This window comes from Bos indicus x Bos taurus, chromosome 2 (genome assembly GCF_003369695.1).
Source record: "Bos indicus x Bos taurus breed Angus x Brahman F1 hybrid chromosome 2, Bos_hybrid_MaternalHap_v2.0, whole genome shotgun sequence".
Lineage (NCBI taxonomy): Eukaryota > Metazoa > Chordata > Mammalia > Artiodactyla > Bovidae > Bos > Bos indicus x Bos taurus.
In genome coordinates, this window is record NC_040077.1 from 26,926,363 (window position 1) to 26,951,929 (window position 25,567).

The window sequence follows — 25,567 nt, forward strand, 5'->3', positions numbered from 1 at the left end:
CATTTCATAAGTCAGAGTAGGCCTTAAATTGAAAATTTTTTGAGAGATAGTACATTGACTTACCTCCACATGAAGAAAGATACAACCAGTTAACATCTGACCCTTGATGCAAGCAAGTTACTGTTACTGAGAGGTGGAGACAGCCATAGGCACTTGGGTGGTAATGAGGTAGAGACTCAAGAAGGACCAAGAAAACACTATAACAATAGTAGGTTTTACTGACTCAGTCATCTTGTTTAGTGCTGCCCCATTTTAAAAACTTCCCAAATAGACTTTTAAAACAATCAGATGTTTTGACTGATTTGCACGTTATGAAGCAGAATTCTGGACATGTGTCTGGTTTCCCCAATTCCAGTGGACCCAATTTAGGAGTTCGGCTTCTGTAGCACTGGCACCAGGGTTGGAACACTTGCTTCCTTTGTCAAATGATCCTATTTAGGTCTTCAGTTAAAGGAATCACTTATTAGCAGTGCGTTATCTGGACTGGCAACATGTCTGCATCAAGTTCACTTAAGCGCTAAACTTTCTTTCATTCTCATTCCTTAATAAGGCTATGAAGGTGTTTCTTTGTTCAGAAATCTCCTTATGTTAGATTTCTGGTCATCAAAGGTGATATAAAAAAATCCAGAATCAAATTGCCATTCTATTTTCTTTCCAATTCCCTTTTAAAACAGAAGATTGCACTGTGAACTTCATTCAAGTGTAAATGTCAATGTTGATAATTGGGATGTAATCATATGGGGGTAAGAGTTGACTCATTGGAAAAGACCCTGATGCTGGGAGGGATTGGGGGCAGGAGGACAAAGGGACGGCAGAGGATAAGATGGCTGGATGGCATCACTGACCCGATGGACATGAGTTTGAGTGAACTCCGGGAGTTGGTGATGGACAGGGAGGCCTGGCGTGCTGTGATTCATGGGGTCACAAAGAGTCGGACACGACTGAGCGACTGAACTGAACTGAAAGCTAGATACTGCCATAGAAAAAACACTAAACATATGACTCTCCTTTTTCTTCTAAATGTGTATGTCCCCCATATTTCCCTCTGCTTTCTGCCCAAGGATGCCTTCTCTACTCTTCTCCAGACACCAAAACACAAGGAGAATATCCAGACCTGAGGCTGTCTCAAGTGACATCCATCAGGCTCACTGTCCCTGCACTGTGCCGGGGTGGTCCAAGCCACAGGTAATCCTGAAATGGGAGTCAAATGGAGAAAAGGACTGATTTCAGCAAAACAAATCCCAGCGGCTGTAGCAGAACAAATTCCTGGAGTATGGCTGGTGTCACTCTTGTAAGAGTTGTCAGAGGGTCAAGGCTGTTCATGGAGTTTGCATGTTGACCAACTTCTTCCTGCATAATAATATAGTCCTCTCTCTAAGGTCACTCTAGCACAGTGTGTTTCTCTGAATAACTATGAGTTGAATTTATGGCTTCCTAGTAAAAAAAAGTACACTTTGAAATTTCTACCTCCTCCCTTTGTCAACAGCTTTCCTAGTTCCACTGTATAGGTTCCCCTTACTATACCAACAATGGTTCTGACAAAGGAGGAGCGTAATTCCAAATGTTGTTCATAAAAGCATAGCTAGGCTTGGTCAAAACCAGGAACTCTGTTTTTTATCTGGCATTTCCTGACTGTCCCAACAGTAAGATGAAGCTGGGGTAATCATTTGTTTCTCTACACTGTAAGATCCTTAGGTATAATAATAATAATATAATAATAATAATAATGAGTCATGGGTACAGTTGATAGATTCTTTGAAAAAAGATTCTTATTTGCAGAACACATCATTTCAGCTGAAACAAGAGGTCTTAGTTTGAAAGGTGGGGTGAAGTGTATTTTATTGGTGAGTATTATCCTTCAAGAGCAAGAGAAGATGGGTGAGAATGGAGGGAAAGGAACAGAAGAACTGGGGATTCCCAGCAACAGAGAGACTTGTGAGAAATAGCGTGGGGGTTTAGTAAGAAAAATGTGACTCTCACAGAGGGTAGGAAGTGGTTACTCCTTCTGGTGTGACTGACACACGTAGAGCATTACACTGTTTTTATTCCCTGGCTTAAGAATGATCCTCTTACTAAGTTTACTGGTTTCTTCCTATCCAAGACAACTTCCTTTTCCCAGAATCTTAACTGAGATGATAAAGAATCAAATGAAATCAAGAGCAGATGCTTCATAAATCCTATTGTGTAATAGGCAAGTACCATCCAGTAGGAAAGAACTCACTAGGAACCAGGAAATGGAGAAGAGTTAAAGACAACCTTCAGCAGTTAGAGATAACTGGACTCGAACCCTGTTTTAAGGTCTTCTGGAATGTTTGTTCTGTGCCAGCCTGTGTTAGGCTCATGAGGTGCAAGGATGACTGAGTAGGGCCTTTCCTATTGAGGAATCACTCATCATTCATTTGTTAATTGTGGTTTAAGGAAGCTCATAGAGCGTCTTCTTCTCCTTAAATGCCCCTTGCTGGCTCCCAACATGTGACCCTCATCTGTGACTATTTTTCATTCCTTGAGACTGTTTTAGATTGTCAGAGAAAGGGTGAGTTCATCCCTTGCTGGTGGACATGTGCGCCACTACAGCCTTTTTTGAAAGCTGTCTGGAAACATTTATTAAAGTAAAAAATACGAATTCCTTTTTGAGCCAGCAGTCCCACTCCTGGGAATCCATTCTACAAAAACAAAGCCAGTATGAACTTATGAACACGATGTGGCAACAAGATCCAGGAACAAAGTGGTGGCTAGTAAGAGTGGGATGGCTAAGTAAATTGTGGTAGATATGTACATGGAATGTTATTTTGAAGCCATGAAATATAACAAATTATGGCTCTGCCATTTGGCATGGAAGGTTTTCCATGACCTCCTTTTTGTAAGGCAGACAGGAATCTCTATATGCATGTGCATAAAGATATTTAAGTGAACAGGGAGAAAATATGGAGGGATATGCCCTGAGTTGTTAATATTGGTCACTTGTAGATGGACGGTGTAGGTGAATCAACAATGGGATAAAGCAAGAGAGAAAGGAAAAGATTTTTTTGTTGTTGTTATGTTGCATGACTTGTGGGAATTCTCTAACCAGGGACTGAACACAGGCCCTTCGCAGTGAAAGCTCAGAGTCCTGACGACTGGACCTCCAGGGAAAGATATTTTTAAAAGACTGGACTGAAAATGATTTGACTCAACACAATGCTAACTAAAATAAAGTCCTGTCATACTGTTAGGGGACGCACACTGACTGAAACTGCCCACCCTGGCCAGGCCCTTTAGTAACCATTTGCATGAGTTGTTTTATGACAGGAGATCCTGGTAAGGAATACAGAACTAATAAGCCACCACCAACCGGAAGAGTTTGGGAAAGGTCAAAAGGAGACACCGCATGTCCGTCCACTTCCCAGAATCCCTCTCGCTGGCAACCATCTTGGCTGAGTGATGCGTGTCCCACCAGGAAAGACTCTGAATTAGAATGATTGGCCAAAGACCACCCGGAAACTAATCCCATCACCATAAAACCCGAGACTGTGAGCCACGTGGCAGAGCAGTTCTCCTGGGTTCCCTTACCCTACTGCTCTCCACCCGGGTGCCCTTTCCCGGTAAAATCTCTTGCTTTGTCAGCATGTGTCTCCTTGGACAATTCTTTTCTGAGTGTTAGACAAGAGCCCACTCCTGGGGCCCTGAAGGGAGGCCTCCCCCTTCCTACAATAATACATCTACTCCCCTCCGCAAAACCAAACATCAAAACCAAAGGAAAAAAAAAACCAAAAAACCCTGATTCTCATAGAGCCTTTACATCCAATTACCAATTTATAGGCAATATAGAGAAAAGAGGAAACAGTCAAACTATATCCTGGGGGCTATAATCAATAAACCAGTGATGGACTCCTAAGGGCAAACAACTTGATTTATTCAATAAAAATAAAATCACACACAAAACAATGGAGAAGGAATCTACTGATGAAAGGAGATTTTAAAGATACAACCATCTGTAGTATGCAGGCCTTATTTGTATCCTGAAGGAACATACTTTAAAACAACAATAAATCCATTTATGGCAATTTTTATGGAACAGTTGGAAATTTAAATAATCAATAGTTGATTATGGTACATAGTTTTTATTAATTTCACAGATATGATATGGTATTAGAGTTATCAATACAGGAGCTCTTATCATTTATGTTAATTACTGAATTTTAATGGATGAAATAATACGATGTCTGGGAGTTGTTTCAAAATACCATGGAAGGAGTGAATGAGGGTGTGGCCGGGCCAGTAGTTGTAAGTTGATGGTGGAGTGAGTGATGGGTACGTGGGCCTTCAGGATACTAATTTGTCTACTTTTATGTATGTTTGAAATACCCCATTATAAAAAGTTGAAAACATGATATAACCACATTTTGTTATTTATATAAAGTTTTTTGGCAAATTTTTAAGGGAAATTAAGCAAATTAAAAAGTAAGATTGACTTTGAGATATATAACAATCTCTTTTATCAGTGTTTCCATGAATTAAAGTTCAAAACTGAATTAAAGCATTGCAGAAAATGGGACCATACTGAGATTAGCTTCTGGTTTTATAACCTGTGCCTGAGATGAATATCTTGTTAAGAACAGACTGCCCACCTATTGGAAAGTATAGTTTTGTTGTAGGCTTTTTACATTCTAAATGTGATTTCAAATTTTCTCTGCTCCTTTGTCATAATGTTAAAAAGTAAGATACCTCATTACTATTTTACAAAATGTATCAAAAGCTTTCCCTATAATGGACTTGAGCCTGTATTTGCTAGGCAACAGCACCCAATGTCAATTCAAATGTTTTTGATATTAATCAAGGAAATCAATCTGGCCTCATGTATTTCTTATGCAAAATGCTTTTCCAGCTGTTATGGGAAATACGAATATTAATAATACGGAACACAAACCTGACCATCAACAAGTTTGCGATGTCTGGAACAATCATTGTTTTTAAACATAAATATCTTTATCATCTAGATGCATCTGGATTAATTTAGTTTGCAAGATACAGTGATACCATTACATTGACTGAAATCTGTGAAATATTTGCTAGCCTTTCTGCTTTTCTGAATATAATGTTCATGTCCCGCTTGAATACAATGAAGTAAACCTGGCATTTTGATGGTTGCTTATTTTAAAACGTGAATTATTAGCTTGAAAGCCAACTGTGATAAACTAATTGGAATTCAAAGCATCATGTGATGGGAATGGCAATATTGTTAATGAAGCCTACCTGCTTATGCAGAGCCTATAGTGATTGGGACTAACGTGATTAGGACTCTGGGCTTCCACTGCAGGGGGGCATGGCTTTGATCCTTGGTTGGGGACCTAAGATCCCATATGCCTTGACAGGCCAAAAAAAAAAAAGTGAAAGCTTATAGTCTTTAAATCTTTTCCGAGCATTCATGTTGCTCTGGGCATGTGCTCGGCTTTCTAGATTCCCTGGCACACTTAGGAGTTTTTCAAAGCCTTTATTCCCCAGAATCTCACTACACAGCCTTTTCTTCCTTTTATCATGTTTATTGCTTCCTTCAACTGTTGATTTTCATCCCAGGTGGCAGCAGCTTGTTCCTTTGGCTGCCAATATTTTTCAGGAACATCCTTCACCCTGAGGGCATTGCAAGACAGGTGAAACAAAGGCAAGCTCCTTGTGGTGCTTCTCCAGGGAACTCACAGACATGTCAAAACAAGTGTGATTCCTTGGGAACAAGGTTTTCTCTACTCTCTCCAATATCATGCATTCATACTTGGAATTTAAATTGCCATCTTGAAGAATACCATGTGTGTGTGTGTGGGTGGGGGTAAAGCTAAGTTAAAATGTTACAGATTCTCTTATTATGTTTTAGTGGCCTTCTGGTTAAATGTTTAGTGGGTTGCTGTAAAGCTTTGCTTATCTTCCAGAGTTCCAATAAGGTTGATCCTTACAGGACCCTTAGTTTCCACTCCTCTGACCCCCGAGTAAATGAGTAAATGTTTAAAAATGAAAATTAGATCCCATTATTCCTTTGCTGGATCAGAACTCATGAATGGTTTTCAAGGTCCTGCACGATCAACCTTCCCCTACCCATCCAGCCACAGGCCACACCACTCTCTCCCTTTCTTAGGCCAGCCTCTCCAAAGCTTCAGTCTAAGTTAAATCCCTCTTCTCAAAAACCTCTTGAACATTTCCATAATAGACTTTATGAAATTTGTCATCATTTCTATGGTTACTTGTGTAATTATTTATTTATTATTGGTTCTCCTTTGGATTATAACCTTCATGAGACTATGTCTATTTTGCTCATCATCTCTATCCATAGTGCCTATCATGATACTGGGCTAATAGTCAATGATAAATGAATATTTGTTGAATTAATAAATGAAAGAATGAGTAGATTTGGGATCAGAAGCAGTCTATTGTGATTTTTCCCAGGGGGTAACAGCATTAAGTGTTTCCTGGGTACCACCTGTCTACATACTAGCAATGGGAGCAAACTCTCTTTTTCCCTTGTTCTTTGCCCCCTTATATGTGTCAGGAATATGATCCAGTTTGTTCGAGGACTGCTCTGGGATGGAGGAACTGAATGCCAAGATGAGCCAGGGGCAAGAGCGGAATTTTTATGCTCAAGATGAACTAGGAATTACCAATGAAGAAGGAGAGAAGCTAAACCCATTAGATTAAAAAAAAAAAACATTTTTTTAATTAAAGTATTTACAATTGAAGTTGGTTTACAATGTTGGGTTAATCATAGCAAAGTGATTCAGTTCTATTTATACACACACACATATATGTGTATATGTAGGCATATATATGTGTGTGTGTGTGTGTGTGTATGTATATATATATTCTTTTACAGAGTCTTTCCCCTTATAGGTTATTACAAAATAATGTAATTACAAAATAGTATAGTTCCCTATGCTATATAGTAGGTCCTTGTCGGTCACATTACACACTACTATACTCAGTAGTGTGTGTGCTAATCTCAAACTCCTAATTTACCCCTTCCCCCATCTTTCCCCTTTTAAACTCGTTAGATTATTCAAGAAGTTCAAAAGGCCATTAGTTTATGAAGACATATTTCTCATAAATGTTATGATGATATAAATAAAACAAAAATGAGGGCAAAAGACATTGGAGTTATGGTAAAATCTAACAACTGTGTCAAAAAACACAGCTGCAGGCCCTTCCAAGGGGAAATTTAAAAATGTGAATCCAGTGGAGTGTGAAGAAAAGAGGAAGCGGGTTCTCACTGTTGGGAGTTAAAAGTAGTTCAGGGGCTTAGAGATTTCAAGGTGAAAATTGAGAGGCAACATTGGAAATTATGAAGAAAGATATATATATACTTTAATATTGCTGTGAATTTTAGCCTGATTGTAAAAGTTAAATATGAATGCTTTGAAACTTAGGATATTGTAAGAGATATCAGAAATGACAAATGGAGTTTCATGCTTGGAAAGGGTGTAGGTGTTTTTAATCATTGTTTAGTTGTTGTTAGTTGCTAAGTCACATCTGACTCTTTGCTACCCCGTGGGCTGTAGCCCACCAGGCTCCTCCATGGGATTTCCTGGCAAGAATACTGGAGTGGGTTGCCATTTCTATACATTATCTTTTCATTGAAATATCAGTCTGATCACACATGACCCAAGAATATTCAAATAATAAACCAAATATAATCAGATGTTAAAGATCAGTCCTTAAACATTGTAGCCAATCATGCCAGGCTTGCCTGTGATTTCACTGATATAAAGCCATGGCCATACCTCACTAGCCACTGAACTATTTGGCACAGTCTCCTTAACTGTGAGCTATTTGCTGCGACCAGTTTGAGCACTGCTGATGATTTTTTCAGGTTCTAAGTAGTTATAGAAATCTCAGCAGAGGTTGGAGAACCCAGCTTCATCATAAGGTCTGAGGCCAAGATATGGCTAATCCAGGCTTTGAGCAAGTCATAGCACCATTTATTAGCACTAGAGCCTTCTCAGTGAGATTATAGACAAATTGTCACCTTTAACAGTTGACTGAATTAGGTATAGGTAGTTTACAAGGCTGATAAGAATAAAGGGATCCAGGAAGCAGAAGTGTGGAGGAGAGCAGAGCTTAATGCTTTGCCAGTGTATCTGAGCTGGCAGTGACATGTCAGGAATAGGTCTGAGGGAGGAGAGGGAAGTCAGTAATCATTTAGGTGGGGGATCACTCAGAGAGGCCATGAGAAGTTGTTGGAATGAAGATTTGAGATGAGTCATTGCAGAATCACTTAGTTGGGCTGTCTCTTCCTGTTTTTTTTTTTTTTTTTTCCTTCTTCTTATTTTCTTGTGCCATTTTCTGAATTCCCTCTGATCAAATCTTCAGAATATATAAAATGGTATACCTGTGTCTATGTGTATTTGCCTATATCTCCTTGAAAAATAATAATGCAGTTTAATTTCTGGAGCTATCTAGGAATGTAAGAGGATCTGTTAGCTTGTGTCTAGCTGCATGTGAAAGAATATCCTGGTAGTAGTGGCTTAAATAATAAGAGCAATGATGTCACAGTACATGAAATCTGGAGGTATTTGGTTCCAGGGTTGGTTCAGTGGTTCAATTATGTCATCAAAGCCCAGACTCTTTTTATCTCTCCACCCTGTTGTCCCAGCATGTGACTCTTCATTTTTTTTAAAGCATGTCATGCATCTCATGATCACCAGACATAATTTCCTAAGTTCTGACTTAGAGGCAAAAAGCTCCAACTTAGAATATGATACCTTGTGAGTTTTGTTTCTGCTTGGCATACATGTGTGCAGGCACACACACACACATTCATTTATACTAAAAATAAAGATTTAAAGCGCAGTCCCTGGAGGGGGTGGTGGTGGAAACAACTAGTGACTGTCCTTAGAATATGCCCATAAGGAACATGTGAAATCTTGAAATGAATTCCTGAGAAGGCAAGCAATCACCCCTCCACGCCCAATAAAGAAGTATGTGTGCGCTCAGTCACGTCTGACTCTTTGCAAGCCCATGGACTATAGCCAGCCAGGCTCCTCTGTCCATGAGATTTCCCAGGCAAGAATACTGGAGTGGGTTGCCACTTCTTTCTCCAGGGGACCTTCCCAACCCAGGGATTGAACCCACATCTCCTGCACTGGCAGGTGGTATCTTTACAACTGAGCCACATGGGGATCCCGATAAAGAAGTTCATGCTCAATCATTTCAGTTGTGTCCGACTCTTTGTGACCCCATGTACTGTAGCCCACAAGGCTCTTCTGTCCATGGGATTCTCCTAGTAAGAATACTGGAGTGGGTTGCCATTTCCCAGTCCAGGGGATAAAGAAATGAGGATGTGGCAAATCAGCAAGTGTGGGATGGGCTGTGGTTTAAAGAGAAGGACACCTGACTACAACTCAGGATAGAGGTCTGCTGAAACCCTTGGGTTGGATGAGAAGACAGTCTCTAGAGTGATGGCAGCTGACTCTACTTCTCCGTCAGAGTTGGCTACAAGTTGAACTTGGCTGCAAGTTCTCTATTTGGCCGCATCTCAGTTTGAGGTTTGATGATCATGACCAGGGGCCCCTAGTTAATCACTCTTAATCACTGCTGTTTAAAATTGTGACAGAGTTCCAAAGAATAGCAAGGAGAGATAAGAAAGACTTCCTCAGCAATCAATGCAAAGAAATAGAGGAAAACAACAGAATGTGAAAGACTAGAGATCTCTTCAAGAAAATTAGAGATACCAAGGGAACATTTCATGCAAAGATGAGCTCGATAAAGGAGAGAAATGGTATGGACCTAACAGAAGCAGAAGATATTAAGAAGAGGTGGCAAGAATACACAGAAGAACTGTACAAAAAAGATCATCATGACCAACATAATCACGATGGTGTGATCATTTACCTAGAACCAGACATCCTGGAATGTGAAGTCAAGTGGGCCTTAGAAAGCATCACTATGAACAAAGCTAGTGGAGGTGATGGAATTCCAGTGGAGCTATTTCAAATCCTGAAACATGATGCTGTGAAAGTGCTGCACTCAATATGCCAGCAAATGTGGAAAACTCAGCAGTGGCCACAGCACTGGAAAAGGTCAGTTTTCATTCCAATCCCAAAGAAAGACAATGCCAAGGAATGCTCAAACTACCGCACAATTGCACTCATCTCACACGCTAGTAAAGTAATGCTCAAAATTCTCCAAGCCAGGCTTCAGCAATATGTGAACCGTGAACTTCCAGATGTTCAAGCTGGTTTTAGAAAAGGCAGAGGAACCAGAGACCAAATTGCCAACATCTGCTGGATCATCGAAAAAGCAAGAGAGTTCCGGAAAAACATCTATTTCTGCTTTATTGACTATGCCAAAGCCTTTGACTGTGTGGATCCCAATAAACTGTGGAAAATTCTGAAAGAGATGGGACTACCAGACCACCTGACCTGCCTCTTGAGAAACCTATATGCAGGTCAGGAAGCAACAGTTAGAACTGGACGTGGAACAACAGACTGTTTCCAAATAGGAAAAGGAGTACGTCAAGGCTGTATATTGTCACCCTGCTTATTTAACTTCTATGCAGAATACATCATAAGAAACGCTGGGCTGGAAGAAGCACAAGCTGGAATCAAGAATGCCGGGAGAAATACCAATAACCTTAGATATACAGATGACACCAGCCTTATGGCAGAAAGTGAAGAAGAACTAAAGAGACTCTTGATGGAAGTGAAAGAGGAGAGTGAAAAAGTTGGCTTAAAGCTCAACATTCAGAAAACGAAGATCATGGCATCCAGTCCCATCACTTCATGGGAAATAGATGGGGAAATAGTGGAAACAGTGTCAGACTTTATTTTTGGGGGCTTCAAAATCACTGCAGATGGTGATTGCAGCCATGAAATTAAAAGACGCTTACTCCTTGGAAGGAAAGTTATGACCAACCTAGATAGCATATTCAAAAACAGAGACATTGCTTTGCCAAAAAAGGTCTGTCTTGTCAAGGCTATGGTTTTTCCAGTGGTCATGTATGGATGTGAGAGTTGGACTGTGAAGAAAGCTGAGTACCAAAGAATTGATGCTTTTGAACTGTGGTGTTGGAGAAGACTCTTGAGAGTCCCTTGGACTGCAAGGAGATCCAACCAGTCCATTCTAAAGGAAATCAGTCCTGGGTGTTCATTGGAAGGACTGATGCTGAAGCTGAAACTCCAATAATTTGGCCACCTGATGCAAAGAGTTGACTCATTGAAAAAGACTCTGATGCTGGGAGGGATTGGAGGCAGGAGGAGAAGGGGACTACAGAGGATGAGATGGCTTGGTGGCATCACCGACTCGATGGACATGAGTTTGAGTGAACTCCGGGAGTTGGTGATGGACAGGGAGGCCTGGCATGCTGCAATTCATGGGGTCGCAAAGAGTCGGACATGACTGAGTGACTGAATTGAACTGAACTGAACTGAACATGTACCTGGACAAGTGTCATCGAGAAGCCATGAACTGGTGAATCAGGTCTAGATAGCTCATTGCTTTAGAGAAGTGTTTCAAAGCTAAGTTTCCTGTTGTATAAGGCATTGCCTAGAGTCAGTAAGAATGGAACTGGGGAGCCTTCAACAGTAATTTACAACATAGCAATAAAAATAATGTTCCTGCCTTCACTCTTTCACTGATAAGAATACTAGTTTACAACATCCACCAGGATTGAAAAGCTTATATAGAGAACTGTATCTTGGTCATATGAGTCTATTGGATTGCTGTCCAAAGGCGTGATTGACTGATTTGGTAAGACTGGTTCCTTGTTGCCAAGGTATGCTACCTGAAGAATGAATTGCCTTGCTTTAAGCTAGGGAGTCGTAGATAACCACTCACACCTTATTTATAACCGCTTGGCATAGATTACTGTGAACTATGACTGATGATTACCCACTACCCATACCTTACCAACCTCACCCCCTTTAGATCCCAGCAAAGGAATGGTTTTCAGGACTGATAGATCACTTTAAGAAGAGAGCTGTCCCATGTGAAGTCAAGACAGGAAAAGCCAATTCACCCAATCTTCAGGCAGTCTTGCCCCTCTCCAGTGAGAAACACATTCATTTAACAGTTCATTCATTTAGCAGTTGAAGTGACTACTCAGCACCAAAGGCACAGCCACTTGTTTAAGATTTTTGTTCTGTAGAAGAAATCTTTCTGATATCTTTCTTCTTTATTTTTAAAAAACCCTCTGTTTTCATTTATTTAATGATTATTGAGATTGACCTGCTTGTTTAATGCTTGTTTTTTGTTGTTGTTTTGTTTTTAAAACATTTTCGGCCACATCTCTTGGCATGTGAGTTACTAGTTCCCTAACCAGGGATCAAACTTGTACCTCCTTGCATTGTAAGGCAGAATCTTGACCACTAGACTGCCAGAGAAGTCCCTTTTTCTTCTTTGTTAATTTTAGCTATTCTTCTCTCTTTTCCAATTGCTGATTTTCCCTTGTAATTTTTATAACTATGTGTGCAATGATGAGCCTTTGGGGAAAGGCAAGAACTACCATACTCAAAAGCATGAAAAAAGATGTGCTCGTGAATGAAGTCTGTATTTTTTTCTGCCAGCTTTCTTCATTAGTAAGGGCAACAGAAATTCTGACCAAGTACTGAGTGCTGAAAGGATAAATATCTGTGAAATTCAATGAATTTCTTTCAGATAATTGTAAGTTACAACTTGTTTAAACTATGATTAAACAGTCTTATTTAGTACTGTTTATTCTATAGGGGGAGCATAAAACATCTAAAAATATGTTGAGGCTACTCAACTCACTGCTTTTGGTTCCCATGATCATCTTAAAGGAAGCATGATTTGAAGGCCATCCTGAAATGTTGTATGTGTCAAGTATATTACTCTAAATGATCAAACAGGTAGGGCCTGAAGGAGTTCCAGGAGCCAAGGCCAGATGTGCCAGATGGTTGGGACAGGCTGTCCATGGGGCCAAAGGGCATGCCAAGCATTGTTCAGATTAGAGCCAGCTTGTGGGAGAAGTGGGTCCAGATCAGAGGTCTGGAGGGGGTTGGAGCTACCTACAGGTTTAAGACCATTAGGTCATACTACCGAGTAACAGCTTCAGACACCACCACACTGGGCTAGTCTACATAAGGATAAACCAAGATTGCAATGCAGACAAAGACCTAGAATCCACAGAACCCTTGCCTGTGATGTCCAGATGAAGGCCCCCATTTTTCTGCAGAGGCTAGAGTCTCTAGGGCAGAGAAGTAAAGACTGAACTGCAACTAGTATTTGGAGAGCACCCAGACTTTCTAGATATATTTTTAAAACATCATTCTTAGTATACATTTTATTAAACATCCTTTTAGACATTGCCTCTTGCCATATACTTTATTCTTTATATATAATAACTTGCATATTACAAATAGGAATAGTTTTCTCTTATTGTATACAGTTCAGAAGATACAGAAAAGCACAAGGCAGAATCTAAAACTCACCCATGTTCACATTTTTATAGCTTACAGATAATCACTTTTATATTTTCTTGTATTTTCTCCTGGTCAGTTTTATATGTCTATAAAACAAAATTAGGAATATACTAATTTGGATAGATACAAAGTTTACCTCACTGCCTGCCTGGGGGTGAGTCATAGGATAAAAGAAGTGGAAGAGGAAAAATGGATGGGTTACTGGTTCACAGTGTTATGCTTTCATGCTGATCTCTAATCATCCCCGCATAGCCATGGATATCTTGACTTCTTGGGAATGGCTTCTACTCCATGACTATCAATACCATATCTGGGTATCAATCATGGGAACCCTTGACTAGACAAAATAGGATTGAGAAACTTCATTAAAAATTTTTAAACATATATTTTTCATGGCACAGCTAGGTGTAGGATGTGATTAAGGAGGGTGCCTAATTGGTGGCTTGGGGGATGTTGGTGTCTACATCCACATGCCAGCCAGAGAGATTAACATCTCAGGCTCTAAACTAAAAATTTCCTAATCTTAAAGTGTAATCTCTAGGAGTCAGATAAACTTGGTGGTACCTATGCTGGAGGAGAAACTGCTCTGCCCCTAGATCCAAAACACTTTCTTTTCAAAGCCCAGCATATTTGTTCAGGATCTATGGCACAGGGAAGTTCAGACAGGCTTTGTCACCTTATGAAGGTGGTATTACCACTCCCATTCTACAGATGAAGAAACTGAGGCTAATAGAGATTAAATAATGTGCCCAAAGTCACTCAGCTAGTGTGTGAACTCAAATCATTGTGTTGCCAAAGCCTATGTATTGAGATTGGTTAACTTTTAACCAAATCTCCCGTGCCCACAGCTAGACCTCATCTCCCAGTCTCTCTGGCAGGTAGGTATGGCCATGTGACAGAGAGCCCTGGCCAATGAAGTGTGGTGGAATTGATGGATGCCTCTTCCAGGTTTGTCCATGGCAACTGCCCACACATAATGTTCCACATTTTCTCTTCCCTTTGTGTTTTGGCTGGATGCCAATGTACAAGGAGACCTTGGAATCCACACATGGAGGATGGTGGTACCTTGTCAGCTTAGGGCCCTGAATGACTTGTGGAGCAGAGCACCTTCCCCTGCCACCAATTTTCCTTCACTCGAGACCTGTTGGACTTCATGTGAGTCCACATATCATTAGCAGCTGCCATTCAGTTCAGTTCGGTTCAGTCACTCAGTTGTGTCCGACTTTTTGTGACTCCATGAACCATAGCACACCAGGCCTCCCTGTCCATCACCAGCTCCCGGAGTTTACCCAAACTCAAGTCCATTAAGTCAGTGATGCCATCCAGCCATCTCATCCTCTGTCATTCTCTTCTCCTGCCTTTAATCTTTCCCAACATCAGGGTCTTTTCAAATGAGTCAGCTCTTCGCATGACGTGGCTAAAATATTGGAGTTTCAGCTTCAACATCAGTCCTTCCAATGAACACCCAGGACTGATCTCCTTTAGGATGGACTGGCTGGATCTCCTTGCAGTCCAAGGTACTCTCAAGAGTCTTCTCCAACACCACAGTTCAAAAGTATTAATTCTTCGGTGCTCAGGTTTCTTTATAATCCAACTCTCACATCCATACATGACTACTGGAAAAACTATAGCCTTGACTAGATGGACCTTTGTTGACAAAGTAATGTCTCTGCTTTTTAATATGCTGTCTAGGTTGGTCATAACTTTCCTTCCAAGGAGTAAGCGTCTTTTAATTTCATTGCAATCACCATCTGCAGTGATTTTGGAGCCCAGAAAAATAGTCAGCCACTGTTTCCACTGTTTCCCCATCTATTTGCCATGAAGTGATGGGACCGGATGCCATGATCTTCATTTTCTGAATGTTGAGCTCTAAGCAGACTTTTTCACTCTCCTCTTTCACTTCCATCAAGAGGCTCTTTAGTTCTTCTTCACTTTCTGCCGTAAGGGTGGTGTCATCTGCATATCTGAGGTTATTGATATTTCTCCTGGCAATCTTGATTCCAGCTTGTGCTTCATCCAGCCCAGCGTTTGTCATGATGTACTCTGCATATAAGTTGGAAATCAGCATAACACCCAACATGGTGTCACGTAAATAATTTTTTTAAATTATGTATTTATTTATTTTTGGCTGTGCTGAGTCTTCATTGCTGTGCACAGACTTTCTCTAGTTGCAAAGACTGGGGACTACCGTTTAGTTGTGGTGCACGGGCTTCTCATCGTAGTGGCTCCTCTTGTTGTGGAGCATGGGCTCTAGGCACTCGAGCTTCCATATTTGCTGCCTGTGGGCTCAGTAGTTGTGGCTCATGGGCTCCAGAGCCCAGGCTCAGGAGCTGTGGTGTACTGGCTTAGTTGCCCTGCAGTGTGTGCGGTCCTCCCAGACCAGGGATTAAACTGGTGTCTTGCATTGCAAGGCAGATTTTTAATCACTGGATTACCAGGGAATCCCAATAATTTGTTTTGAATGGTGTAAGGAAGGAAAGTAATGCAGCTTCTTTTGTTTCTTCCATAGTGAGTGCCCATAATGATCTGCAATACAAGTTTTTAAACAATCACTGGCCAAATTCTTCCTTGAGGCATTTTGAGGCATGATTTTGAAATGTCCAAATTGGTCTACTGTGACTTCTGAGGCTCTACAATAGGGGTTCTCAAGCTTCAGTATGCCAGGGACCACCCCCAGAATTTCTGATTCAGTAGGCCTGAGTCGAGCCCAGATTTTCTATTTCTAACAGATGCTGCTGCTGGTGGTCTAGTCATCGCAGCTTGAGAAGCTCTGCCCTACTTCCACCACACTGATACCATCTACTACTGCTTCCCTGCTTACTCTACTCCACATGCTCCCCTGCTTACTCTACTCCACATGCTCCCCTGCTCCAGGGCTTTTGTGTTTACTGTTTTCCCAGATACTCCTGGACTTTCTTCCTTATCTCAGGTCATTCCTTATATGTCATCTTTCCATTCACCTGATTTCTAATGACAACACTTTCCACCCCCTCTCCCACCTGCCACATACATATACATATGCACACATTCACACACACACGCTCACACATACACACTCCTTATCAAATCCCTTTCCTGATGTTTTCCTCCATAGGGTTTATCACAACCTGACATATATGTTTTCTTTGTTTACTGTCTAACTCCTGTCCACACCAGAACAAAGATTCCTGAGGACAAGGATTCTCATTCATTCCTGTGTCTCAGAGGAATGAACAGTGTTTGGCACATAGTAAGCACTCAAACAGTAGTTGATGTTTTAACTGGAGGCCAGCAGGGACTATAACCCTATTGTCTTCAGACCATGAACCATAAAGAAAACACTCCTACTGCTGAAACAAAACAGGAATGATTAACATGGCATTCACTCTGCCTGGGCTGACTCAGTCGAGGGGCTGGAGTTGAAGGAGCAAAGGAAGACACCATTAGCCCTCCCAGAGGCCCTGGACAGGTCACTGTCCTGTCCTTACTTCTCATCTACAGGATGAGGGGGTTGGATGAAGTGTCTACAATCTTGTTTCCTGCTCTAAAACTCCAGGCTTCGTCTTCCTCCAGGTCTACATGCCCCACAAAGGGAAGCTTAGGACAGGACCAGTGAGAAGCTCTGCTCAGTTTTCTCCTGAGCATTTTCATCCTTTGGCTGTTGTCAACAATTTCACCAAAACAAAGTTAGCAAAATTCTGCTGAGACTCTTCTCCCAATCAAAAGGATGATCCCACAGCAGTGCTGCCTTTTTGGTTTTGTGTCAAGTTCTTTGTCCTGTGTCCTAATTGGTGCCACACCCAACATTATTCTAGCTTCATTGCCTCAGAAGTCAACCCACTCCTGGGATTCTCAAACCAGTTCAGATAGGGGACCATCAAGAAATCTTTCTCATCTTTGCTGACCTTGATATATTGAGACTTTAACACCTAAATATAATAACCCACAAAATTTGGGGCTAAATCACAAACTGTCTTATATATAGAATCCAGTAGAGACAAACAGTAGTGGAAGCTGAATTACAAAGGAAGCCTTATGGCAGAAAAATTTGTAATTTAAAAATTTCGATATTATCATTTAAGTTGATCTTACTTTCTTTAAACTGAGAAGCACTGGTTGGTCCACAGCATTTCAGAGTATGGGGTGGAAGAGGGTTAGCTTAGAAGGGTGAGGAGCGTAGGTTCCGAAGCCACTGGTTATAAGAACTTGTGTGGACTATTCACCTCTCTGAGTTTCAGTTTCCTCCACTATGAAATGGGGATGCCGATGACAGCACCTAACTCCTATGGTTGTGGAGAAGTCCAAATAAGGTGGTACTCTTAAACTCTTAAACCGAGCCAGGTACTCAATAAGGGGATGACTAACGTTGGCTGTTACTATTCATTGCTGAAGGTCATAGTGAGACGTGTTTAGGAAAGGGTTTGCTCAGGAGAGGGAGAGAGAAGAAATGGGAGCCTTTGAGAAGATGGAAGGGCCAACAAGAAGGGAGAGGAACAGATACGAGTGGCAGCACAAAGCTGTTGGAGAAGCTATATGTATTGATTTGACTTGGTTTTCTATTCATTTAAAACTTTTAAAAAGAAAGCCTTACACAGGGCTTCCTTTGGCAGGTACAGCCTGAGGTTATTGACTCTTCAGACCAGGGTGCAAGGGTCATCTGAGCACTCAGACTTTTGAGCAAAAGTCTGTTTCAGGTGTTCTTTGAGATTATCTGTTTCCACGAAACTCTGGGCTTGGGGGACAGTAATATCAGGGCCCTGCACAAGGATTTTCCAAGAGTGATCTTTCAAATTGAGGAGGAAAAGTTTCAAGGTATTTTTTTTTTTGTCTGCCTTGTTACATTTTTAAGTAACTTTTCAAAAATAATGGTCTATAAGAGAAGAATTGGACACAGCCAGAATCAGTACTCTCCCCGGGCACTCCAGCTCCCTTCCTTCGAAGCCAAGTCAACACAGTCCAAAGCCAGTTGACACTGTCAGAGAGCTTCCCAAGAACATCGTGTTTGCTGTTATTATTTTGAATGCATTCAACTTTTCCTCAGGTGTCACTGAACTCTGCTCAGTCTGGCCTTCGGGGCATTGACCCTTAAGCAAATAGATAGTGTTCTCAAAAAAGCTTGAATTCTGTTCAGGGCTTTAAATGAGGAAAACTGGAGTTGGAACAGGTTGGAAAACCTTTTGACTCTCTACAGTGGAGTCCATTATTTCTTCTGGCTTCTTCAAGTTCCTGTTCCCAGGTAAGTGATTTATACTGTCTAGAGGATTGGAAGACTATGTCTGCAAGTCCAATTCCCCTTTAAGTCTTACTTTGTGGGGTGTTGTGTTTCTGACTCATAAAGGCTGGCATCTTGTTATACAAGAACAATGCTACAAGGCTTGGATAGGAACTTGCAGAATACATTAATGATTTCATAATATATATGATACAGATGACTATTGTTTTCTATCTCATTTATAGTAATGCTTTTTTTAATGCATCAATTCTCTTGAGAATATATGTGTGTGTGTGTGTGTGTGTGTGTGTGTGTGTGTGTGTGTGTGTGTTGGGGGCTGGTGTATAGGAGCATATGGTGCGAATGGGTGAACAGATTGAATAATCTGTCCAAAGTGTAAATGCTAGCAAACTTTTTAAACTTGGCTTTACGAGAGCGCAGTTGTGTTTTTCACTGACCACCACAAAATCCTACCCCAGAAAGCTGCTGCTGCTTTAATACAGAACTATACCAACTCCATCCTCCTAGTTTTCAATAATTTAGATACTGAGCTATGGATTCATGGCTAGAAGCGGAAAAGTTGGATTCTAGAATCTAACTTCCATTTTCAGTTTCCCTAGCCAGTAGAAATCACATGTTGCTGATGATTTGAACACATTGATCAAATATCATTTACTTTAAGACTGAGTATGAAGTGAGGCATTTCTAAACATTTTGAGGGGGGAAGAGCCTTCTAGACATTTTAGAGACAAATTATAATGATTGTCCTTAGAACTCTTAATATTGGAAACTGATAGTGGTTATTATTAAACTTTTAAAGTATTGACTTTTTTACAGGCTTATGCTTAATAGAAGTTCTTTAGTGTGCATCCACCCTCGTCCCTACCCTCCAAACTCCAGACTTATACTCCGCCCTGTAACACTCCTGTTTTAAGCTTCCATCTCCCTGCCTAGGGGATTATGCTCCCCTCCCCACCCTACTCAGTTGTAAGCCCTTGAATAATTTGTGTATCCTACTACGAAGAGTGACAGTGACAAATATTTGCTGATGCATGCTGGAAGTGGACTTGGAAGCAATTTAGGAAGAAAACATTGCCCACTTTGTGGTTTTCGAAGACCTTGAAATTGTTAGAAAATGCCAAGTCCTATTTCGGTAATCAAGTGTTAGGGTTATGTTGCTTTATGAAGGTGAAAGAACTATGCATGTAGAGTTGAAGTGCTGGGAGGAACTTTGGCGTTAAATCCTATTTTCCTCAAGTGCAGTTCATTAGTTCTCCATCTGAACTGTGACTCTGTGAAGCAGGGCTACCGGTGTGCACCTCAAGAATCACTGTGTATTTCTTTCCCTTCTCCATGGGCTGTAGTCTCCAGGGCTGAAGGGCCTCAGTTTCATTATCCCTGGACAGTGTCTTACTTTATTGACACACACTGTCACCCCACAACTTTTTTATCTGCAAGGCAGTATTTTTCTATTTTTCTTGCTTTTTAGTATAAATCAGTATTTCTTTCCTCCTCTGATGATCCTTGGGAGAAAGAAATCATTGGCTGGGTTTGATAATAACAAAGGGTGCCCTTCCTACATCACTACGTGTCAGCAGTGAAAGACATTTCAAAGGCTCTTTAAAAAAAATTAGAATTTGTGGTTTCAAAAGGAACTTGAAAATATTCATGCTGGGATATGGGGTGAAGGAGGCCATGTCTCACATCTCCTCACTCCCCATCACCCCACACCTCAGCTCTCCATGGCTGCAAGTGTGTGTAGATCTTCCTAACCATTGAAGCCTAAATGTGGAAAAACCTTTGCTTTTTCCTCCTGAACTCAGTCTAGGCAAGATCAACATGTTTCAAAAATAGTATTCTGAAGAAAATGAACGCAGAACAAATCTCCCTGAAGAAAATTCAAAGCCAAGAAGAGTGGTAGACTTGAGGAGCCATGTCCTAAATTGACAAGAGCCGGGCCCCGTTGGCTTGGCTGTCCCATCACACAGCCGTTTCCTTTGGTCACCTCAGGCCAGGTTGCCCGGGAGTGAGGTGACCTGGGTATGCTCCTGGCCTGGTAGATGGGGGGCACCACTGCTGGGTCTGGGGGATTTCTATCCTTCCCAACCTGGTCTCTTACTCTAAGAGTATGGACTTATCAGAGTGTTGTGGGTTTTTTTGAAAGTATAAATACGATTATATGCTTTCTTTTCCTGAAAGTCCTTATTAAAGGCCTAAGTCCTCAACATTATTAAGGATTTCAGTCTCCTGAGGAATGAGGCAGCCACATTGTCCACAGCTGTTCCATCCACTGTCCTTCAGACTCACTGGACACCCTTGGGTCCTTATGTATTGTCTCTCAAGTCCGGGCCTTTGCATGAGCCTGGAACTCCTCTTCTCCTGTTTCCTTGGCTAACTTGCCCTGTTTTCAAGGTCTCATCTTAAAAGCACTGGTTGCAAAGCCTTCCCCAACTCTCCAGGTGGGGACAGGGCCCTGCTTGAGGGTCTTGGAGATGCCTGCACTTCTCCTTTCCTCCATGTCATGGGGTTTATTTCTCATGTGTCATCTGTCTTCCCTGCACGATGTGAGCTCCATGAGGACAGGTAGGTTGGAGGGCCTGTGCTCCATTAGGTTTTTAGGTTGGTGAGAACCTTTCAGGTTCTCAAAGGTTTCTCCCCAGGCTTCAGGCTGTTCTGAACTGACCTAATAATGCAGGGGTCTGCAAATATATCAGTGAATATTTTAAGCATCGGTGGGAAGGTGGGAATCATCTCTGTCACAGTAGCTCTGATCTGCCATTGTAGCCCCAAAGCAGCCAAGGACAAAGCAAAAACAAATGGGCGTGACTGAATTCTAGTAAAACTGTATGTATAAAAACAGGCAGTGGGTTGAAGGCCTCTATTATTGTCATATCCTTCAGCCTGGAAGGATTCCAGCTCCCAGGAGAACTATTTTTACCTTGACATTTCTTTTCCCTCCCTGCCTCCTTCCTTCCTTGCTCCCTCCCTTTCTTTCTCCCCTTCTCTCTTGCCTTCTTCTCTCCTCCCTCCTTCCCTTCTTTCTTTCCTTCCTTTCTTTCTTTCCTTCCTTTCTTTCCCCCTTTTCCTACACTGTCAATAGCCAGTTGCTAGTGTTGACCCAGTCTTCAGTGAAGGTCAGCCCACTCATCTGTTGCTCCAGACTGGTGTCTTGAAGTCACACCAGCAGCCTCGTTGGGCACTTAGGATCTTTGATTAGCTCCTGGCACGGCCTGTGGAACGATCTCCTCCAGTTTTGACAGCCTCAACCCCTGGATCCACTGGTCCCTTAGCCCTCTCTCTGAGGTCTGTCAATGTTCCCAGTTCGCTCAGGTGACCCATTCAGGTGCTGCTGTCTGCTTACTCTCTCTCCTCCCTGGCAGTGGTCTTCCAGAATGTTGTTGCTAAAGTTCTAAGGTAGAAAAATCCTTGATGTGTCTACCAAAGGGTTTCCCTTATGGCTCAGGCAGTAGAGAATCCTCCTGCAAGGCAGAAGACCTGGGTTTGATCCCTGGGTTGGGAAGATCCCTTGGAGAAGGGAATAGAAGCCCACTCCAGCATCCTTTCCTGGAGAATCCCATGAGCATAGAAGCCAGGCAGGCTATAGTCCATGGGATTTCAAAGAGTCAGACTTGACTGAGCAACTAACACTATGTCTACCAATAAAGATCAGGAGACTGTTCTCTAATGTGGATTTCTATGTTGATAAGATTACACATTTTATCAAAGAAAAAGAAACTTCAACCCTGAATAGTTAAACAGAAGCACATTGTAGTATATGAGTCATAGACCATGCGCCATTTGGCAGAGGGGGAAATTTGTGTTGGCATGAGCAATTCAGAATTGTTGGAGGATTCCATGATTAGGTGGCCAAAATCTGCTGACCAGTGCTTAGAAATCTTGCTTTCCCACTTTGAGCATCTAGATTCTCTTAAGTTTATCAGAAGACCATATTTTTTTCTGGAAGACATTAAAAACTCAGTCTGTTTTCAAAGAGATTTTTCAGAGATGAGGATAATTTACTACATAAGAAGGTGGAGTGAGGAACCTCCCTGGTGGCCCAGTGGTTAAAACTTTGCCTTCTGGTGCAAGGGGTACAGGTTTTATCCTGTCAGGGAGCTAAGATTCCTCCATACCTAGCGGCCAAAAACCCGAAATTTAAGTAAAAGAAGCTGTATTGTAAGAAATTCACTAAAGACTTTAAAAATGGCCCACATCAAAAGAAAAAAAAAATCTTAAAAAAAAAAGGTAGTGTGAAAAGGAAATAGCTCGATACCTTTTAACTCTGAGTTCTCTGGTGTGGGTTAAAGTACAATTTTGTTATTACAAATTAAGAAACCTTAATTAAAACTTCCTGCAATGTATGATACCCAAGTACCTTCCCCACACTTCAGGAAGCTCAAGAACCAATTGTTAGCTTAGAGATAATAGCTGAGACAGTACAATTAGATGACTTGATATCAGCTTGCATTCTTAAGTCATAAATCTTAAATCAGGTGAGGAGGAGGCATAGTCTCATTACCCTGTGTAACAAATGTTTGTCACTGAAATCTAGGTTCCTGCTCTTTTCAGGGTTTCATAGACTAGCAGAGATGTTCTCCAGCATCAGCTATATGAGTTTCCTGGAATCTAATCTAATAAAAAGGGAATTAATCAGTGGGAAAATACATGGTCTACTGATACATCAGACTACACTTACAATGATATGAGGCCATTCATCTAATATCAGAAACATTGTTCCTTTTTTTTTTTTCTCTGAAAAATACCAGGGGCAAAGCCTTCATTGATTCTTTCTAGTCATTTTGATGTCTCCTTGCACTTTCCCAAAAGCAGTGTTAGAAATTTGCCACTGTCTTTGTGGATGCATGCAAGTAATTAATATTCTCCACACAATGACCTTTAAAAGCCATCATGGCCATTTCAGCACTGGCCACAGAGAAGACAGCTAGCTCTCATTTCTGACTGAGCACCTGAGGCATGTCTTGTAGCACTGGAGAGTGTGTGTCTTTTAAAATACAGCTCCTTAGGGTGGACTACCGAAGTTCAGAGTGATGCACTGAACTCTGAGAAAGAAAACAAACAGACGAACAGCTCCAGATATTTGGTCGCTGACCTGGAACTCAGAGCTAAACTGTATTATTTGCTTATTAGAAATAAGCGATCTCTGTACATAATGTATATCAGAATGCCTTTAAAGGTTAACTATATACGTCATACAAGCAAGTTGTACCTTCTTTCTTTTTTCCTCTGTGCTACACAGTGTTCTTATTAGCCATCTCTTCCACACAAGTAGTGTATCTATGTCAATCTCAATGTCTCCACTCATCCCTTGGTATGCACATCCCATGTACTCTACCTCTGTTTTGCAAGCAGGTTCATCTGTACTATTTCTCTAGATTCCACATGTATATATTAATATACAATACTTGTTTTTCTCTTTCTGACTTATTTCCCTCTGTATGGCAATTCCATCCATGTCTCTGAAAATGGCACACTTTGTTCCTTTTTATGACTGAATAATATTCCATTGTATCTATGTACCACATCTTTATCTGTTCTTTTGTTGAGGGGGAGTTAGTATTTAATGGGGACAGAGTTTCTGGAGACGGATGATGGTGAGAGTTGCACAAAACTATATATGTACTTACTGCCTCTGAACTGTACAGTTAATTGTGGTTAAAATAGTATGTTTTATATTATGTGACTTTTTACCACACACACACAAAACATTAAAAAACAAAAGCATCAGGACCAAAAAAAGAAATAATTTCATAGAATACTCACTGTATTGCTCAATGTGCTCTAAGGTAACAGAAACAGTGGGATTATATATAGATACATAGAAAGAGATTTATTGTGAGGGATTGAGTCACACGACTACAGAGGCCAAGGAGTTATTGATCTGCTGTCTGCAAGATGCAGGCCCAGGGAAGTCACGGGTATAGTTCCAGTTCAAATCTAAAGGTCTAAGAACCAAGGGAGCTGTTGGCATAAGTCTCAGTTGGAATCTGAAGGCCCAAGAACCAGGAGAGCAAATGTTGGAGGGCAAAAAAAGTTGGATGTCCCAGCTAAGGCAAATGGGTAAATTCACCCTTCCTCAGCCTTAAAAAATTAAGGCTGACATATAACATATTTGTTGGCATATAGCATTATGTCAGTTTAAGGCATATATATAATGACATGTTGATTTGACACATTTATATTTATTACAATATGATTACCACTATACTTTTAGCTAGTAACTTTATCATATCACATAATTATTATTATTTGTTTTGTGGTGAGAACATTTGAAATCTAGTCCCCTAGCAACTTTGAAGTCTACAGTAGAGTATTGACTGCCATTACTGTGCTGTACATTAAATCTCCAGATTGTAAAATGGAGATCACAAAAATCACTATATTCGGAAGGAAGTAAAAGGCAAGCAGACCTCATATGAACCCTAATGTATAGAACAGCTGGGGAAATAGAGATGGAGAGTGAGAGACTAGGTTGGTTTATTAGCTTCTGCTTAACAGGTGATCTGAGGAGGGCAGGTGGGGATGGGGTGGGGGAACTTGGTTGCCAAGCCTGAAGGGCAAAGGGAGCTTTCTCTGCCTTCTCCTTTTGGGACAGCTGATGTACAGACTCAGTTTCCTGTCATTTTTATACCTATCCTGCAAGGTGAATTATACCACCATCACCTTCATTGCCTGACTTAAAAGGTAGAGAAGTCAGGGCCCAGAGAAAGGTTAAAAAGCATATCCAACAACACAGAGCGAAGCTGTAGGCAGTAACAGAATCTGAGAAACTCCAAAGTTCGCAGACAAGACACTACACCAATGGCCTCTAAACACTGCCAAATATTTGCACACCATTGGAAAGAAATCTTTCTAAATGAAGCCAGGAAAAAAAAATTGGAGACTGAATTTTTTCATAAAAGTCTTATTTTAAAATTAGGAAATGAAATATTATAACCATTGTTAAAGTTTTGTTATTATC

The 25,567-nt window shown here is 41.1% G+C and overlaps 1 protein-coding gene across 2 annotated transcripts in view; it reads left to right on the forward strand.

Moving 5' to 3' along the window:
* The first annotated feature begins 18,511 nt into the window (after nt 1-18,511).
* ABCB11 (ATP binding cassette subfamily B member 11) overlaps nt 18,512-25,567 on the forward strand; it is a 100,310-nt gene continuing 93,254 nt past the window's right edge. The window contains exon 1 of one of the 2 annotated variants that reach the window (XM_027558411.1): nt 18,512-18,613. The gene's annotated coding sequence lies outside the window, so the exon portion shown is untranslated. The remainder of the gene's footprint in view (nt 18,614-25,567) is intronic. The other variant, XM_027558385.1, reaches the window with a different exon arrangement.